The sequence below is a fragment of the Lutra lutra genome, chromosome 9 (assembly GCF_902655055.1).
Source record: "Lutra lutra chromosome 9, mLutLut1.2, whole genome shotgun sequence".
In the NCBI taxonomy this organism is placed as follows: Eukaryota; Metazoa; Chordata; class Mammalia; order Carnivora; family Mustelidae; genus Lutra; species Lutra lutra.
In genome coordinates this window covers 100,028,106-100,044,385 of record NC_062286.1, presented here as the reverse complement: position 1 = coordinate 100,044,385, position 16,280 = coordinate 100,028,106, and the positions used below count along the sequence as shown (strand labels likewise).

The 16,280-nt window shown below is 39.4% G+C and overlaps 1 long non-coding RNA gene across 1 annotated transcript in view; it reads left to right on the top strand.

Annotated features, from left to right (window-relative positions):
• LOC125110063 (uncharacterized) overlaps positions 1-2,725 on the top strand; it is a 47,251-nt gene extending 44,526 nt beyond the window's left edge. Inside the window, exons 4-5 of the long non-coding RNA XR_007130439.1 lie at positions 947-1,069; positions 2,543-2,725. This is a non-coding gene — a long non-coding RNA (uncharacterized LOC125110063). The remainder of the gene's footprint in view (positions 1-946; positions 1,070-2,542) is intronic.
• Positions 2,726-16,280: the final 13,555 nt, after the last annotated feature.

Genomic DNA, 16,280 nt, shown 5'->3' with positions numbered 1-16,280 from the left:
TCATTGGCTTTGGTCAAACTTTGATATCAGAGACAACCTATGGTTGCAATTAATGAATGAGTATATTTCTAACATGAATGTTTGTTGGTATTTTGTTACATTACAGGGTAAGATCAAAGCCAAACAAAGGAAGATGTATGTCAGAATGTCATCTCTTTGTCAAGGACATAAGTAACTTCTTTGCTAAGTCAGATAGTAGTTTCAAATACTGGAAGACTATTTCCTCAAAAATTTTTTTTTTACTGTTCACAATGTAATAGCTACAGGTTGACATACATATAAGTTTAATCTGTATTTTCAAAAAGATTTTATTTATTTATTTGTCAGAAAGAGAGAGAGCACAAGCAGGGGGAGTGGAGAGGGAGAGGGAGAAGCAGGCTCCCCACCAAGCAGGGAGCCCGATGAGAGGCCTGATCCTAGGATCCTGTTTTAAAGATTTTTTAATTTATTTTTTTGACAGAGTGAAGATAGAGCACAAGTAGGGGGAGCAGCAGGCAAGGGTGAAGGAGAAGCAGGTTCCTGCAGAACAGGCGAGTCTGATGTGGGGGTTTGATCCTAAGACCTTGGGATCATGACCTGAGCCAAAGGCCAGACACTTAAATGACTGGGCCACTGAGGTGCCCCTAATCTGTATTTTTAGCTTTCTCCATCACTTTCTAAGTCTAGACAATCAATAAGATATCCAAGTCCAGACAGGTAACATTTGCCTACTGTATGGTATAAGTACTTCCACAATGGACAATTTCCAAGCAACATGACACATGAACAAAGAACTAGGAAATAAGGTACAGCAGCTTTTCCACATACCCTGTGTTCCTTCCTATAGAGACAATAGTACATAGATGTCCTCCAGAGCAGACATAATAGAAACATGTAGAAAATACTTTTCATGTAGTTTTTTTTAAGACATAATTTTAATTATACATTTTCATGATTATTTTTTTAGTGAGAGCTGTGTTTCACAATTGGCTTGCAATATTCCTGAAAATTTAACCATCGGCTCTCATGAGCTGTTACGAATCATTCCAGTAAACCATCAGGACCGGCAGTGTTTCAACAAGCCCTCCAGGTGATTGCAATGATCTCAAATTATTTCTTTCCTCTTTTTAAGAATTCGTGTATAATTAACATACAGTGTTTCAGGTGTACAATATAGTGATTCAACAATCAGATGTGCTACTTGGTGCTCATTATGATAAGTATACTCTTTAAAAAATCTTTTTTTTATTTGAGAGAGGGAGAGTAGGAAACCAGTGGGAAGGGTAGAGGAGGAGGGAGAGAAAGAATCTCCAGCAGACTCCTTGCTGAGTGAGGAGCCTGACATGGGACTCAATCCCATGATCTTGAGATCCTGAGATGATGACTTGAGCCAAAATCAAGAGTCAGATGCTTAACTGACTGAGCCATCCAGGCACCCCATGATAAGTGTACCCTTAATCCCCTTGACCCATTTCACCCATCCACCCTCCTCCCCTCTGGCAACCACCAGTTTGTTCTCTATCATAAGAGTCACTTTTTTTTGTTTTTTCTCTTTTCCTGTTTCCTCTTTGTTCACTGGTTTTTTTTTTCCCCTTAGTTTCACATAATGAGTAAATCATATGGTATTTGTCTTCTCTTGACTTGCTGTTTTCACTTAGTGACGATGCTGAAGTTTTGAGAACCCACTGGCTAGCCGGTGCCAAGGAAAAGAAAAGCATTTAGCTGTAATTAACCTGGTGCCACCTACTTAGGTCTGGCCACCAAATGGTGTACTTAAATGTTTAAGCAAGTTCAGATTTTGGAAGGAAGTAGTCTACAGAAGAAGAGAGAAATGAGAAGAGCTTTGAGTTTGAGTCTTTGATTTCTTTCCCCCCAGATTTGACCCAGTTCAGTAAACTATTAATAGATACTCTAATAAACCTTAAGCCAATAATGGCTCGGTTTATCCTCTTGAACCAAAACAAAATGGCGGTTAATGCAACTGCTCAAATGACATTTCTCCTGGGGTCTTAAATATTGGTTGATTTATTCAATAAATATTTATTAAACTGTCCTCGGATATGCCAAGCGCTGTTCTGGATGTTAGTGATACAGAGGACTGAACAAGATAGACAAGGTCCCGAAGAATTATATTCTAGGAAGAGAGAGTAAGCAACCAACAAAACAAGTAAAAGTCAGATAAGCAAGGTAATTACTGGAACTATCTTATGCTACAGAGTAAACAGAAAAAGATATGTTATAGAGGGTGGTGTGGTCAGAAGGTACTATTTTTGGCTAGACTGGCCATTGAGGGTCTCTTTGAGGAGGTGACAGTTCAGTGAAGAAATAAATGGTGAATTTAGTTTAGTTTGATGTGTCCAAGTCCTTCCTGGAAAGGAGGACAACATGGCTGGAAGAGTGTGAATGAGGGAGGGAATGGTAGGAGATGTGTCAAGAGCAGGCAGGGTCAGATCAGGTAGGGAATTTTAGGCCACAGCAAAAGTTGGGATTTCATTCTAAGCAATGGGAAGCCTTTGGGAGGCTTAAAGCAGGGGAGTGATTGGCCTAATTTCTGCTTTAAAAGATCTCTGGGTGCTGAGTGGAGGTTGGGCTGTGAGAAGAAGAGTGGAAGCAGGGAAATGCATTGGGAGACCATTGGAAGAGTCCAAGGACCAAATAACATGACCTGGAATGGAAGTAGCCAGCTTTGGGGGACATTACAGGGGATAAGCAGATTGGACTGACTGAGGGGTTGTACCAAACTCTTTATAAGAACAAAATGAACCATTAACCTTATAATCTTTAAGCAAAGTGGACTAAAATTGTTTGTGTTGATGCTTGCTAATCCCTTACCCACTTTGGTTGATTCATCAGTTTCTATCTTCTTTACAGAATCATGGGCATGGTGTCTTAAAAAGGTGGTATCCTCTTAACTGGGTGGGTGACTGAGGAGGCATCAGTCAGGAGATGCTCCATGGAGACAAAGTATAATCCCAAGTCTATACCTATAAGCTTAGGTCAGTAAGGGCCAAGCAGAAAGTAAGAAGAGACACCACCACAACAACTCCTTGTGCCTATGTGCAGGTGGGAGCAGTTTTATAAGTGTGCCTTTGTAGTGTCCCCAACCTACTTGAATTGGGTGGATGAGTGCCCTGCGTAGGTCTAGGGAACTTCACCTTTCCCATGCAAAGTGTTGGGTTTGTGTGCATTTTGCCAGCGGAGGGCTTGGAGGGTAACTCCCAAGGGCTCTGTCCTGCAGGTTGCTTAACCTGTGGTTAACCGCTAAATGTCCTTTGATATATGTGGAGTAGGAGCTGTCACTGGGAGATTCACAGGGATTCTCAGTCTGATGCTCAGGTCATTACTATGGTGAGCATTCTGTAAATTGTTCAGCATATAATTTGTATTCACTGATTTAAGAAAACCATGAACACTGTAACACCTCATTTATCCAGAATTCTCTGAGAATATGACATTTCATATAAATGCATTTTTCATGTATACCTTTAAATGTCAAGGCAACTTTTATGTCATGAACATTTTGAGCATTTTGGAGGGAAGGCTTTCTAAAGCAGGCGAGTCTCTTAAGCAGGGTTTTACATGATTTAACTTTCCTTGATGACTCATATTCACCCATTGTGCCAATCTGTCACTCCTTTGTACTCTACTGCAGTGATGCAGTGACTCCAAACCCAATGAAGCTGCTATTGTGTGAATTCCTTCACTCCCTTCCTTTCTTTGTGGAGAACTAAACCCTCTGCTGAGGGTTTTATGTCATTAACACCTGCTAATCACACCAGAGGAAGCAAACAAGGACCACCCCTTCCTGTTTCTTGCTTGCATATTGGTGTTTTAAAAAAAAATTTTAAATTTTTAAATTAACATATAATTATAGCCCGAGGGGTACAGGTCTGTAAATCGCCAGGTTTACACATTTCACAGCACTCACGCATATTGGTGCTTTTAAGAAGATAGTTTTTATTTGGGAAGTTTTGTCTGAATTAGCTAGTCTGCTGTTACTGAAAACAGAAATCTCCAGAAGCCATGCCTATGTTTCAGAGCCATGCCACACATTTTCTATATGTGACCACATTTGTGTATCATTAATTAATTAATTAGTTAATTAATACAAAAATATTTTTATCATTGGTCCTGGTTCATGTAAACTGAAGAGTAAAGAGGAGTCCTCAGGATGATAAAACAAAATGCCTCCAGGTCCTCCAAGCAGAAGCTAGCCAAAGGAAGAAATTTATCTGGAGGAGACCAGGAACCTCCAGTATATAAAATAACATCAGTGAGACCTCTGTCCCAATGCAGGGGCCATGGCACTCTCTCTCAGCCATGAGTCAGGCAGCCATGAACGGATGTGGATGGGGAGTTTTGGGGGCAAATAGTCACAGTTGCAATGCATACAAATTTTTTAAGAACTGGTTTATGCACTAAAGAGATCCTGGCTTGTAGGGGAGGTTACATCATAGAATCTTCTAGAGATCTCACTATCCTGCTATGATGTGCAAGAGCTGCCTTGTTCTAGGAATTTGTGGTGGGAAGCATTAGACAGAGTCATTTACATGAAGACATAAGTGGTGTCTTTCTTACAGTCCCTGGACTTTGGCAAACAGAAGGGTTCTTCCACTACACTGATGGATGTCCTTATCTTTAGCAACAGTTAATCCTCTATCAGTAAAATTGCTGTAGCACAGAGACAAGTTTCTTCTTACAGGCCAGATACTGGAAGTGTAGGTGGGAAGGTTCAGGGCTGCTTTTTGAACCAAAACAGAAGAGAGATGAACCAGAAATGTGTCTACATTTTGCCTGCTGTTTTGTTCCCTTTTGTTGGGGAAATATATGATTATTTTGTAACTATTAATACTCAGATGCAGGTAATTTTTTTTCTGTTTTAAAGAGAATGGTCAAAGATGTCACAGTCTGTGTCACATCAAACTGAAACAGCTTCAGCCCCTTCCTCTGTATTTCTGTGATAATTGGCTCCATGAGCTACAAACAAACCATATGAGGGTTGAACAGGATGAGGCCATCTGGGCTTGGGCAAAGTGTGCTTTCCTGGACAAGGGAAGGAACAGGGCTACCTGGGGCTGTTGGCTGGTTACTTGAAGAGAAATCCTTGGTCTAACGACTTTCCTTTGTTCCTTGTTTCTTCACCTAGACCCAAGGGACAGACACTCTGCTTGTCCTGCAGGGAAGCTGTTGGCAAAGTCTTTGTGTCCTGTAAATGGTCAAATTGAGCCTTCTTGGTCATTAATGAGAAAGGTTTGTGGAACGCTTCTAGGACAATATCTATGCTTGGGTTGCGGTGATGATGCATAAAATCTATGGGGCCATCCCTCAAGGGGCTTAGAATTTGGTTAGACAAACAAGAAGAATTAAATAAGACAAATCAAAACAGAAAAACAAAACAACCAAACAAAATAAAAACCCCCCCAAACAACCACCAGTTCACCATTTCTTCCCCTCTCACCCTGCCATGTAAGCATATTCATTCAATTGCTGATCTGTTTCTGTTACATGAGTATTGTTTCTTTGTTGGGGAGGGGCTTGTGTATTTCTTGACCTGGAGATTATTAGCACTTTATGCCCAATGATCTGATCTCTCTCTTTTCTAGGTGTAGGGAGTGCTGTCCATAAATCACAACCATCCAGCTTTACAAAGAGCTTTCCGAACACTGCATTCATTTGTGGAGGGAAAAAATGCCTGCATTAACTTCTGGCTCCTAATCTTCGGTTGACAGAAACCAGGAAACTGCTCAATTTCATATGTTTACTTCAAAATATCCTATCTCAGCCAAGTGTCTGGCTGCTCCATTCTATAAATGCAAGGCGCCACCATCATGCCTTGTATTTCTTTCCTTTCTCCCTATGTTGGCTGATGCTTGTGTCCAAAGGGCAGGCTTTCAACAAATTGCATTCTGATTGACTGACCTGGATTTCTGCTGGGGAGCTGAATGCAAAAGCCAAAGTTCGACCAAAACTTGCTTTGCTGGGTTTTTAAATCTCTTTCAGAAACAGCCTCAGTAACAAATAGCATGGAGGACAAGGGGAGATGGAGGAGGAGAAGGGAGGTTGAGGGAAATTGGAAGGGAGGTGAACCATGAGAGACTATGACTCTGAAAAAACGAGCTGAGAATTTTGAAGGGGTGTGGTGCAAAAATAATGAATACTGTTATGCTGAAAAAATAAAAAATTAAAAAAAAAAAGGAAACAGCCTCAGATATATTTTATGACAGGGATGAAGAACAGTATTTAAAGACAATGGTACAAGCCAGAGGATTTGAGAGTTGGGGTGAAATCTCAGGTTATCTGCTTGAAGTTTTAGCTATTCAAGAAGACCTCATGGTCTTTTTTTTACAGCATGTTTTGAGACCGGGTTTCCAAGTTCATAAAACCACAGACCTCTGAGAGATTGGAGTTTGTGTTTTGACTGTTTGCCTTGATACTTTGTCTTGAGCTTGAATCCAGAGTGATTTTAACCCATCTAAGCAAGGAGCCTGGTATCCTGGGAAGGAGCAAAGTGAGGTGTGGATTGCATAATGATACTTGGTGTGCTGGGGCAAAATCCAGGGATTCATAGCCTCCTGACTGTTCACAGGGACCCTGGTCAAGGCCATCACCATTCAGCTGACCTAGCTGACTGCAGTGGATTTCAGATGATTTCTTGGACTCTAGCCATTTCCTCTTCTAGTCCAACCACACTGTTTTCCCAAAGCCCCAGGATTATCATGGTGTTTTCCCCAATCTAAACACTTTAATGGCTCCCTTTATTTTTCTAGTAAATTTTTTTCTTTTTTAAAAAAGCATATGCATTGTTACTAACTGAAGTCCTAGTTTACTCAGATTTTCCTAGGTTTCTTTTTTTCATTTAAAAAAAAATTTAAATTCAAATAGCCAAAATATAGTAGTGCATCACTGGTTTTTGGTGTAGTGTTCATGATTCATTAGTTTGGCTATAACAACCAATGCTCTTCACATCACATGCCCTCCTTAATGTCCATCACCCAGTTACCCCATCCCCCCACAGTTTATTTCCCAGAGTCAAGAGTCTCTTATGGTTTGTCTCCCTCTCTGATTTCTTCCCATTCAGTTTTCCCTCCCTTTCTCTATTGACCTCTGCACTATTCCTTATGTTCCACACATGAGTGAAACCATGTGATAATTGCCTTTCTCTGATTGACTTATTTCACTTAGCATAATACCCTCCAGGTCAATCCATGTTGATGTAAATGGTAGGTATTCATCTTTTCTGCTGGCTGATTAATATTTTATTGTATATATGAACCACATCTTCTTTATCCATTTATCTGTTGAAGGGCATCTTGTCTCCTTCCACAGTTTGGCTATTGTGGACATTGCTGCTATGAACATTGAGGTGCAAGTGCACCTTCTTTTCACTACATCTGTATCTTTGGGGTAAATACCAGTAGTGCAATTGCTGGGTGATAGGGTAGCTCTATTTTTAACATCCTGAGGAACTGCCGCAACTTCTTTTAAGACACATCTCTAAAGGCAAGGGAAACAAATGCAAATATGAACTAAGGTACTCCATCAAGATAAAAAGCTTCTTAACTGCAAGGGATACAGTCAACAAAACTAAAAGGCAACCTATGGAATGGGAGAAGATATTTGCAAATGACATAACAGATAAAGGTCTGGTATCCAAGATCTATAAAGAACTTAACAAATCAACACCCAAAAAAACAAATAATCTAGTCAAGAAATGGGCAGAGGACAGGAATAGACACTTCTCCAAATGGAGAATGGCCAACAGACACATGAAAAAATGCTCCATATCACTTGTCATCAGGGAAATACAAAATCAAAACCACACAAGATACCACCTTACACCAGTTAGAATGACTAAAATTAACAAGACAGATTTTCTTAGTTTTAACCTAATGTCCTTTTTCTATTCGAGGATCCCACATCATTTACATTTAGTTCTCATGTCTCCTTAGGCTTTTCTTAACAGTGTAGTTTGTCAGGCTTTCCTTGTTTTTGATGATCTTGACAGTTTTGAGAAGTCCTGATAAGGTGTTGGATACCCCTCCATTGGGATATGTCTGATTGTTCTCCCTCAGAATTAGCCTGGGGTGATATGTTCTTGGGAGAAAGACCGCAGAGATAAAGTGCCATTTTTTTTTTTTCACATCATCTTAAGGGTGCATGCTATCAAAATTGCCTGTCACTCTTGATGTGAACCTTGATCACCTGACTGATGTAGTGTTTGTCAGGTCTCTCCACAGTGAAGGTCCTCTTTTCCCTCTTTAGAAGGAAGTCACTGTGTGTAGCCCTCACTCAAGGAGGGTGCAATTAAGCTCCATTTCCTTGAGGACAGACTGTCTACAAGATTATTCAGAATTCTTCTGCACAGAGATTTGTCTATTCTACTTTTATTTTCATTTATGCAATCATTTATTTATATCAGTATGGACTTTATTTTTTTATACTTTTGGCTATAATCCAATGCTATTTATTTTTTCTTTCAAATTATTTTAGCTTTGACCGTCACAAGTTGTTTCAGTTGGCTCCTGTGTCCCTTTCACAGATGCTTATCATTGTGGGGATTTTTTAAAAAGCATTTTCTTACTTTCTTATGGTACAAAAGATGCTCCAGGTTATCTTATACTGTTTTATAACCCAGTCCTAGAATCAGCCATCTTTTCAAGGAGCCCTGGTTCCTTTTTGGATTCCAAAGCTACTTACATAAGCATCTTTTCCCTCCACTCTCCGTATAGTGAGGTTGCTTCATATATTTGTGGCAGTTAATTGTTATATCACATTCTGTACTCCATCTTGGTATCTCTTGACCATCCTAAATAATTTTTAAAAATGTGTATACATTAAAGTTTATCTCTGTGCTGTGAGTGTTATGGGTTTTGGCAAATACATAGTGTCACATATTCACCACGAAAGCATTGTGGTTGTCTGAGTGACGATCCATTGAAGATGTCTACCTCCTAATCCCTGGAAACTATGAGTATATAACTTTATGTGGTGAAAGGCATTTTGCATATGTGATTAAGTTAAGAATCTTGGGATGGGGAGATTATTCTGGGTTATCTGGATGAGCTCACTATAATCACAAAGGTTCTTATAAGAGGAGACAGTTAGTAGTTAGAAATGTGATGGAAGCAAGAGGTTAGAATGATGTGAGGAAGGGGGCTACAGTCCCAAGGAATGCAGGCAGCCTTGGGAAGCTGAAAAAGGCAAGGCATAGATCCCACCCTGAAGCCTCCAGAAGGAATGCAACTATTCTGACTTCCTCACCATCAGAATTGTGAGAGAGTAAATTTGTGTTTTAAGCCACTACATTTGTGCTAATTAATTGCAGCAACAATGGGAAATTAATATACATTTTAGTACTTGAAATGGGGTGCTGCTGTAACAGAACCTAAAAATGTGGAAGTGGCCTTTGGAATTGGGGTGATGGATAAAGGCTGGAAAATTTGTGAGGACTGTGATAGAAGAAGTCAAAATTGCCTTGAACAGACAAATATGGATGTTAAAGACTTTGCCTGTGAGAGGGCTCATGAGGAAGTGAGGAACATGATAGAGAAAACATGTATTGTCTTAAGGAATATTGTCATAAGCAGAACATAAAAATATGAACATTAAAGGTACTTCTGATAAAGGATCAGAAGGAAATGGTATTGGAAACTGGAGGAAAGGAGATCCTTGTTACATAGTGACAGAAAACTTAGCTGACTTTTCTTCTGCAGTTGTGTGGGAAGCAGAAAAGCAGAACTTGTAAGTGATGAATTTAGTATGTAGCTGAAGAGATTTCCAAGCAACGTATTGAAAGTGAAGCTCAGTTCCTTCTTGCTGAGAAGACAATGAGAGATAGAAAAAAAAAAGAATTTTATTAAATAAAAGGAACCAAAGACTTGAAATTTGGGAAATTCTTAGCCTATCCAGATTGCAAAAGACACCAAAATTGGAAGGTCCACTATTAAAAATGTATACTCTGGAGAGAAGTCAAAGTATAGCTGGACAAACTTTTGCTAGTGTTTCAGAGGAAAAACAAGAGTACAGAATTTAGTCATACATAGGGCTCTCTGAAAAAGATTACATTTGTGACTTATGGATCTCCTCAGTCATCTCAACAGAAACCAAAAATAGAGATGGAATTACCCAGGAAAGATATATAGAAGAGTGTCTTGTCTAATGGAGTGAACCTCCATGACATACATGGGAGACCCACTGTTTTTTTAATGTTATGCCAGCAGAAATTGTGGTAATTTGTTCTTATAGCAATAGAAAACTAATACACGTACCCAATATCCATATTTCCTGTCTTCATCAAAGTACCTTGTTTTTATTTTTTGTTTTAAAATACTTTTTTCTTTAGATAAAAATGTTTAATGTTTGTTAAAAAGTTTTATGTTCACAGCAAAATTGAGGGGAAGTTAGAGAAATTTCCTGTTTACTCCTTGCTTCCCTGCCATGCACACATAGCTTCCTCCATTATCAACATGCCCCATCAGAGTGGTACATTTGCTACAATTGATGAACCTACATTGACACATCATAATTACCCAAGCCCTAATTTGTATCATGGTTCACTCTAATGTCATATATTCTATGGGTTTGGATGAGTGGATAATGACATGTATCCATCATTATGGTATCACACAGAGTATTTTCACTCCCTGAAAATCATATGTGTTCTGCCTATTCATCCTTCCCTCCCAACCCTCCAATCTCTGGCAACCACTGATTTTTTTTTACATTATTAAATTTTTTTTTATTATCTTTAGTTAGTCAACATATAGACATCATTAGTTTTTAATGTAGTGTTCAATGATTCATTAGTTGTGTATAACACCCAGTGCTCATCACAACCACCAAACACTTACGGAAGAAATGGAGGAAGACACAAAGAGGTGGAAAAAACATTCCATGGTCATGGATTGGGAAGAATCAACATTATTAAAATGACTATGCTACCCAGAGCAATCTACACTTTCAGTGCAATCCCTATCAAGATACCATTGCATTTTTCACAGAGCTGGAACAAACAATCATAAAATTTGTATGGAACCAGAAAAGACCCTGAATTGCCAGGGGAATGTTGAAAAAGCAAACCAAACCACTGATTTTCTTTTTACAATGTTCATTATTTTGCTTTTCCACAATATCATATAGTTGAAATTATATAGTATGTAACCTTTTTAGATAGGCTTCTTTCACATCACTTATTAGATGTGTTCTTTTACAATATTTTTCCCCAGTCGGTGGGTTTTGTTTTTTATTGTCTTGACAGTGTCTTTCACAAATCAGAAATTTTATTGTAGTGAATTCCAGCTTATCAATGATTTATTTCATGGATGTGCCCTTGGTGTCATATCTAAAAAGTCATTACCATACCCTAGGTCATCTAAGTTTTGTCCTGTGTTATCTTTAAGGAGTATTATTGCTTTGTACTTTACCTTTAAGTCTGATATCCATTTTGAGTTAATTCTTGTGAAGAGCATATGGTCTGTATCTAAATGAATTTTTTTTTTACATGTTGATGTCCAGTTTTTCTAGCACCATTTGTTGAAGAGACTATCTTTGCTCCATTCTTTTGCTTTCTCTCCTTGTCAAAGATCAGTTGATTATATTTACGTGGATCTATTTTTGGACTCTATATTCTGTTCCATTGATCTGTTTGCTATTATTTCACCAATACCATACTCTCTGATTACTGTTGCTTATTAGTAAGTCTTAAAGTTGGGTAGTGTCAGTCCTCCAACCTTGTCCTTTTCCTTCAATATTGTATTGGCTATACTGGGTCTTTTGCCTCTCCATTAACTTTAGAATCAGTGTCAATATCTACAAAATAACTTACTAGGATTTTTATTTTGATTGCATTGAATTTATAGCTCAAGCTGGGAAGAACTGACATGTTGACAATTTTGAGTCTTCCTGTCTATGAACATGGAATATTTTGTCATTGCCTTCATTCTTCTCCGATTTATTTCATCAGGGCTTTGTATTTTTTTCATATAGATCTTGTACATATTTACTTAGATTTATACCTAGGTATTTAATTAGGAAGGGTGTTAAAGAAATAGTATTGTGTTTTAAATTTTAAATTCCATTTGTTCATTATTGATAAATGGGAAAGCAATGGACTCTTACATATTAACCTTGTATCATCATATTCTCCAATCTTGCTCTAATTGCTTATTAGTGTCAGGAGGTTTTTTTTGTCGATTCCTTAAAATTTTCTATGTAAATAATAATGTCATCTGTGAACAAAGACAGTACTGTTTCTTCCCTCCCAATATGCATAACATTTATTTCCTTTTCTTATCCTATTGCATTAACTAGAACTTCCAGTATGATATTGAAAAGAAATGATGAGAAGGGATATCTCTACCTTGTCCCTGATCTTAGTGGAAACTTTGGAATTTCTCACCATTAAGTAAGATGTTAGCTGTGGGTGTTTTGCAGGTATTACCAAGTTGAGGTACATTCCATCTATACCTAGTTTACAGATAATTTTTTTTTTCAGCATGAATGGGTGTTTGATTCTAAAAGCAGAAGTTGTGCCCTGCTACATTTCCAAGCCTCATTCCAGCTAGCTGTAACTATGTAAGTTCTGGCTATTAAGAAATAAGGAGAGGGACACCTGGGTGGCTCAGTTGGTTAAGCAGCTGCCTTCGGCTCAGGTCATGATCCCAGCGTCCTGGGATCGAGTCCCACATCGGGCTCCTGCTTGGCAGCGAGCCTGCTTCTCCCTCTGCCTCTGCCTGCCACTCTGTCTGCCTGTGCTCACTCTCGCTTCTCTCTCTATGACAAATAAATAAATAAAATCTAAAAAAAAAAAAAAAAAAAAAAGAAAAAGAAATAAGGAGAACCTGTGAGGTAAGACTTCTAGAATTATTCCTTAAAGTAGAGGAAAGATGGCCAGGGAATGCCTTTTTAGCATTTTTCTCCTGCCTTTTCCTCTCTCTGGAAAGTAGATAGATGGCTTAGAGATTAAGTCACCATCTTGGACCATGAGGATAAGTCATATATAGAGATGGAAGTTAAGGAAGGTAGAACAGAAAGATCTAAAAATCAATGATCTAAAAAAAAGAAAGAAAAAAAGAAAGGATGAATACCCAAGTTTGTAGCAACATGGACGGGACTGGAAGAGATTATGCTGAGTGAAAGAAGTCAAGCAGAGAAAGTCAATTATCATATCGTTTCACTTATTTGTGGAGCATAACAAATAGCATGGAGGACAAGGGGAGATGGAGAGGAGAAGGGAGTTGAGGGAAATTGGAAGGGGAGGTGAACCATGAGAGACTATGGACTCTGAAAAACAATCTGAGGGTTTTGAAGGGGTGGGGGTTGGGAGGTTGGGGGATCCAGGTGGTGGGTATTGGAGAGGGCACGGATTGCATGGAGCACTGGGTGTGGTGCAAAAACAATACTGTTATCTGAAAAGAAAAAAAAAAACTGTGGCTTAGTAAATTTGGGGGGTTTATCCAGAAAATATGAGCCAAGATCTCATATTTTCTTGGTTATCTCACCTTTTTAGTCAAATTGAAAATTTTCTGGGGGCAGAATCCCTGCTCTATTTTTCTCTGTAGTATGAGCTCCCAGTATAAACTAGGTGCTCAACAAATGTCAAGTGAGTGAGTGGGCAGTATCAGACTTAGTTCAGTTGTTAGCTAAATCTGGTATTGGGTGTGAATTAACATGGTCTGTAGTGTCTAGAACTCTATTTTATTAGGTGCTTGGAAGGAGGAATCTCCTAGCAAAGGAAAGGAGCTTGGTTTCCCAGAGTTGTGGCAAACTTCTGTAGATGTTCTCATTACCCAAACCATTTTGTCTTTTGATTCAACTCACCACTCCTCCTATAAGCCACCCAGTCTCTTATTCCTCTATGTTAACGACTCATGGCTTTAGTCACTATGCAGCAGTGTCCCAGTAGAATTTCTGTGATGATATAAAAGTCCTATATCCATACTGCTCAACATGGCAGCAGTAGCCCACATCTGGCTATTGAGCCCTGGAATGTAGCTAATGCAACTAGGGAACTGAATTTTGATTTATTAAATTTTAATTATTTAAGTAGTTACATGTGGCTAGTGATTACCATATTGTAAAAGGCAGATCTAGACTTAACTCCCACTTTGATTCCACCAACCCAGGTTTCTATCTTGAGCCTCCAAATTAATTTTCATCTGACTATTGAACACTGCCTGATCTCAATGACCAAATAAGTTCCATCTAGAATGCCTGATTAGCCCCATGTCAAGTCTGAGTTTTGTTTGGGTTCTTGATCCCACACAGCTGATCACCTACTACCTGGTTGCTTAGCTGGAAGTCACCTTGGTGTTTCTTGATGCTCTTTCTTCTACACATGGAGACTCTCCTTCCTGTTATCCTTCCTCTTGCCACTGGCTTTGTTCTGATGTTAATCACCTCCTGCCTGGACATTTGCAATGATCTTCCCATCGAGTCTCTTTTCTTTATGCTTCCCCTGGCTGGTTGCATCCCTGGTCTCAATTCTTCACTCCTCTGTAATATAATTATTCACCCATCCATTTGTCATGTCTTCATGGTGGATGGACTTTGAGGTAGGGCTTGGTCATGTGACTTGCTTTGACCACTGGGATGTTGACAAGAGTGATCTGAGCAGAAGCTTGGAATGTGCTTGTGCATTTGGGCTTGCCTTTTGTGCTTCTGCTAGGACTCTGAGAAGAAAATGCTCTGGGTAACTTCTGGCCCAAGGAGGATGAGAGATACTTGAGGTAGACCTGGACCCCATAGATAGTTTGGAGTTAAGCTTAGCCAACTCCAGCTAAGGTCACCTATAGCCAAAACACAGGCACAAGAGTGAGAAGTAAATGTTTATTGCTGTATGCTACTATGATTTTAGAGTGTTTGTTATTCGGCAAAATCTGACTAATACAGAGTTTTCATCTCTTCTCCTTACTGCCAAGTCTCCCATTGTGAAACGTAGATCTATCTTGTATTGGTATACAGTATCTGATTTTTCCTGCAGGATGAAATCCAAAAGTTTATCTTGGCATGGAAGCCCTGCCTGCCCAACCTCAGCTTCTTATTTCCATCTCACTCTACATAATGCTGACTCATTTACCCACCCAGAATACTTGAAGGTTTGAAGTATGATTTGGACTTGTCTCCTTCATACATTGTTTTGTCTTTCCTTCTGCCTGAACTTTTATGCTATAAACTGCTTTGTTAATTCCTACTTATTCTTCAAAGCCAGCTTAAACGCCACCACTTAGAAGTGTCCCATTTATGACTTCATGGTACTTCATTGTATTACTGTTAGAAAACTAATTTCATGGCATTGTAGCAGATTGTATCTGTGATCTGACCTATGCTGATAGCTTTAGGGGAAGTGACTTTATTTATTCATGCTTGTGTCCTTCATATGTAAGCCTAACCCATTTCTTGCATAAAGTAGACTGCTCAAAACAGGTGTAATAGTAAATTTTAAGGGACGTCATTTGGCATCTGCCCTTCTAGGCGGTGTGATGAGCTTGTGGGAGCAGATTAATTTAGAGGTCTCATGCAAGCAACATTCCTGTGGTTCTCAGAGTAATTCTGCCAGCAAAGGAGTTATGCCTGGCAGAATCTGTTAGAGATTCTGTCTGTTCTGTTCCAGAATAGGTGGGGAGGCAGCATAGTGCCATACTTGGATTACGGGACAAGAGAACCAGTTTGTCACCCTGGGCTTTGTCAGTAACTTTCTTCCTGTCTCACTGAGCTTCAGGTTCTTTGTACAATGAGGGTTTTTGGATTTTATAGTCTCCCCAGGGCACTCCCAGATCTGATGTACAGCGGGGTTCCCTACAGAATTCGCTCAAGAGTTCCCCAGGAGATATGAAGAGCCGGTGAAGAGTGGTGGCAGCTGGATTTAGGGAAACTAGTCCCTCAATATGGTCAGGGAATTTGGTTCTCACCAGCTTTCCCTGGGCTTATACTCTTATTATCCAAATACTGGATAAAACTGACACCAAAACACAGTAGCTTAAAATAATAATTTATTATTTCTTATGTTTTTGTGGGTTGGCTAGGTTTATCTGGGCAGATTTTGCTGGGGATCTCCTTTGTAGTTATAGTCAGATGATGGCTGGGAATGGAGTTATCTAGAGGCTTAACTTGGCTGGATGTCCAAGATGCCTCAACCTCATGGTTAGCAGCTGATGGCAGCTGTCAGCTGGGGCTGTCACTGGAGCATCACATGGCCTGTCCATGTGATGTGGGCTTCTCACATTATGGTGGCTGACTTCTAAGTAGGAACATCCCAAGAGTGAGAGTTCCTAGTGGCTTAGGCAGAAGCTGCAAGATTTCTT